The 4330-nt window shown below is 37.1% G+C and overlaps 2 non-coding genes across 2 annotated transcripts; both read right to left on the reverse strand.

The window, feature by feature from the left end:
• Positions 1-2524: 2524 nt before the first annotated feature.
• Positions 2525-2651, reverse strand: LOC115064170. The gene has a single exon (XR_003844011.1). It is a non-coding gene; the product is annotated as a small nucleolar RNA SNORA17 (small nucleolar RNA).
• A 6-nt stretch (positions 2652-2657) lies between these two features.
• Positions 2658-2791, reverse strand: LOC115064176. Its single transcript, XR_003844013.1, has one exon. It is a non-coding gene; the product is annotated as a small nucleolar RNA SNORA17 (small nucleolar RNA).
• Positions 2792-4330: the final 1539 nt, after the last annotated feature.

Here is a 4330-nt window from a genome sequence, read left to right on the forward strand (position 1 = left end):
TTCTTTTTCCCTGAGCTGCTGTCTGCTAGCAGTTGACTTTCTCTAGCTGACAAAAGGGACTACATTAGAACTGCTTTTATTGGTGAAAGTTGTTACCCAGTAGGTTGCTTTTGCGTGCTTCTCTAACTCAAGCCTCTTCGCCTCTTCGGCAAGTCTGTAATGCACTTAAATCAGAGTTGGAGGCTTTTTTTTTTCCCTTAAAACTCATGAAGATCATAATTCTCCATACATGAGCTGTACAATAAGTTGCAAATGAATTGTAAACTATTTCTCTTCAAATATATTTACATCATTTTGTCAATAAATATTTTAATATTTATTAATATAATAAAATCAAGAAGCAGAAAGTTAACCAAAACAATGTGATTGATTTTGTTTGGTTCTCTGGTTCTTTATCTAGGCACACGTAGCTGTGCAAGAGAGAGCTTAAACAGAATGACCCATCAGTGTTGGCATATTATAATAAATGTACCCTCAATTACAGATGTAGCTGTGTTTGAGCTACAAGGTACTGTAGTCAGGCTTTCTATCACATCATTTACAGTCACTATTCATTCACCACCACTATTCCATAACAAAAACTAGACCAATGATTTATGCCATTTAAATGTCACTGAATAAGATTAATTTTCTCCTTAATAAATAAATAAATATTTAGCCAGGCGGTGATGGCACACGCCTTTAATCCCAGCACTTGGGAGGCAGAGGCANGTGGATTTCTGAGTTCAAGGCCAGCCTGGTCTACAAAGTGAGTTCCAGGACAGCCAGAGCTATACAGAGAAACCCTGTCTCGAAAAAAAAAAAAAAAAAAAAAGAACAACAAAAAAGATTAATAAATAAATATATATATATTTATATGTACCTGTGTAAAGAAACAAAAGTATATTTAAGAAAATATATTTCTAGGACTAAAGAAGAAGCTATTAGGAAAATAGAAAGAAATGAGGGGAGTATAGGGAAAGAAATCAAGTTTATTGTAAATAAAGAAAATAAAAAAATAAAAAATAATAAAAAGAAATAAAAAAAAGAAATCAAGTTTTTTTGTTTTGGAATATTGCACTTATTTAACTTTTTATTGGTTCTTCATATCATATATCCAATTTTACTTATTTCCCCCCTCTTGTAGGTACTTTTTACCTTTGAAATCCCCCCCCCCCACACACACACACAGAGAAAATAAATATTCTGTTGTGGAAGCTCTAGTATGTCACAGTATGTTCTACAGTATACCCTTTTGTCTACACTTCTTTGCTTGCAAATGTTCACTGCAATGAGTCCTTGGCTTATTAAGAGGCCTCTAGCTTCAGCTACTTTAAATATTGGAACCTCACTAGGACTCCTTTCAAATATCCTACTGTTTCCCTTTGGCATAGATATCCTGTAGTTTGGACTGGCCCTCTAATACACTCTAGCAGTTCATTGATGGTGTAGATGTTGGGGTGAGCCAACCCTAAGTCCTGGTTCTAGGCCTAAGAGGTACCTATGCTAGTCAGAATGCTGGCTCTCTGGCTCTCATGCTCTTGAGGCTAGCTCACCCATAACCCCCATACCTAGGTTCAGCTCTATATTGCTGGTGACACAGACCACAGGGCAAACTGAGTGCAACAGGTGAGAGACAGGACCAGTTCTCCCTCTCTGACAACCATGGGACCAGCTCTCCCGCCTATAGTACATGGTGAGAGATGAAGGAATATGTCACTCCTTGCCAATGTCATAGCAAAGGCATACTCTCATGTCTATCCTCAGGGTCTTGCTCCTCCTAAATGGCAGCAGTGGTGTCGGTGGAGGCTATCCCAAGTATTGGAGTTGTCTAGGGGAATTGATCAGTTTTGCACTGATGCCTCCAGGGCCATTGCTCCCAGGAAGTCCAGGTAAGGGGTGGGGCCAGTTCTGCACAGACCACATATCAATATGTCTGACAGGAGGCAACCCAGACCACAGTTGTCCTTCCAGGCTTTGGGGATAATAAACATTTGCTGCTGCAGGGCCATGGTGGTAGGTATGACACCCAGTAGCAGCATAAGCCGGAACCACACCGTGGTCCTGCATGACATCATAGGCTACTCACCCAGGCTATTTTTCTTACCTTCAAATCTCCAGTTCTTCCTGTGTTCATTGAAAACCCTTCTTTTTCTCTTTCTCATCTATTTTTCCACTTGTTACTTGTTCCACTTACTCGCACTTGGGGTTGTTGAGTGATTGCAGTCATCTCAGGCATGATTCTACATACACCACCACTGCTACCCCCCAAACTGCGTGAACAGCAACAGGCTGGTAGTCATCTTAGTCTAGCTCCCAGTCTGTGCCCCATGGCATGAATCTGGTCAACCTCTCAAACTCACTCCTCACCTTGTCAGCCTGAGTGACCACTTTCAAGAGAAGTCTGTTTCAAGCTCACTCCTGCCTGGGGCCTGTCATCCCATGTGGGCTTCTTTTAGTCTCCATCTAGCTTCCTGTCCTGAGAGCCTTGCCAGATCTACCTGGCAACAGACTGGTGATATTCTCAGGCTTGCTTTTTTCAGGGAATGTTAGGTTACTAATTGTTTAGATTTCCACAGGTAGAATAGTGAGCATGGACATAGCATCTCCTCTCTGCGATCTACTGATGCCTATATGGCACAACTGCTGCCCCTACAATGCCTGTACATAGCACCTCTTCTCTCTGCTATCTACTGATACCTATATGGCACAGCTGCTGCCCCTACAATGCCTGTACATAGCACCTCCTCTCTGCTATCTACTGATGCCTATATGACACAGCTGCTGCCCCTACAATGCCTGTAGAGGCAGAAAAGCAAAATTTTTATTTAGTTTTACTTTTTGAAACATTTACAGTGAATACAGTTTAGGTTGCAATTTCCACTACATTTCAGGAAATTTCTAAAGGGTTACAGATAAGACAATGGGAAAATTCAGGAAATACTAAGGCTCTTTAAGTCAGAGGCTATAACCAGGAACTAAGCTAGCCAACTCTGCTCTCCAGTTCTCATTGATAAAATCCACATCTTAGGAAAAAATACCTTAAAATTATTGATATACATCTATCAGATATGTAAAGTATCCATTTTTATGAGGTACCAAATGAAACACATATAGAAGCTGTGGCTTTGATAAGCTAAATAAAACTAAAATATTGCAAATGCAATTTCAAGGTTTATAATATTATTTAAATATGTATAGTTTGAGAAATCAAGTTATTATTTGACAAAAATATAAAAAGATTGATTTTTTTGTAAGTCTTTTTTTTAGATTTTTTTTAATAGATGTTTTCTTCATTTACATTTCAAATGTTATCCCCTTGGGGGAGGGGAGGATTTAGGGGATTTTAAAAAATGAAACTAGGAAAGGGAATTTTTCAGTTTTAATACTTAAAAGTTTTTATTTCAAATGTAGAATACATTGTTTTGTAGGCAATATGTCATAATTTACTCCATTGTATGAAAAAAATTTAAATGGTTTATGTTTTAAGGAAATTCATGTACTTTAAAATATTTATCGTTAAGTATAAAACAGCATTAAAATTCTGAGACATCTTTTATATTGCAAAACAAATGTTTATATCTCTCCCAGCACCAAATCAACAATGAACCAAATCTTTACTAATATTTTATTTTTTAAAATAACTTTGCAAAGATGTACTTTTATTTCACTATTTCTGATTTAAATAAGTAAATAAGAATCACAGAGAAGCTGGGCGGTGGTGGCACACACATTTAATCCCAGCACTTGGGAGGCAGAAGCAGGCAGATTTCTGAGTTTGAGGGCAGCCTGGTCTACAAAGGGAGTTCCAGGACAGCCAAGGCTACACAGAGAAACCCTGTCTTGAAAGCAGGAAAAAAAAAAAAACCAAAAAACAAACAAACAAACAAAAACAAAGAATCACAGAGAATATTGGAGCTTTTATATTTGTAAATAGGTAATAGGTCCCTAGTTTTCAGATTTTGAACGATAAAGACAACCAAGGAAAATCAAATTGTATATATAAAATTACATTGCTCATGTGAAAAAATTTCAGATTTTGTTTCTTTCTCCTCTTCTTTACCTTTTACTTTTATTTCTACTTTCTCCTCCTTTTTTAGAATAAAAAAAAAATCTCTCTATGTGAGCCAGACTGACTTTGAGATTTTCATGTATGTATTAAAATTCTTTGCAAGATTAACATTTAAAGTAAATTCATAGAATAAAATAGTCTGAGCCCAGACAATTTAGAAAGTTAATCATTGTATTCTATTACAAATCACTAAATCAAGTTCATGAGTTTATGTTTTGAGTGCTTACAACAGATGGCAGATGATTTGTGTTTGTTTGCCACTTACTCATTTAAAATTAC

This window comes from Mus pahari, chromosome 5, assembly GCF_900095145.1.
Source record: "Mus pahari chromosome 5, PAHARI_EIJ_v1.1, whole genome shotgun sequence".
NCBI classification, from domain to species: domain Eukaryota; kingdom Metazoa; phylum Chordata; class Mammalia; order Rodentia; family Muridae; genus Mus; species Mus pahari.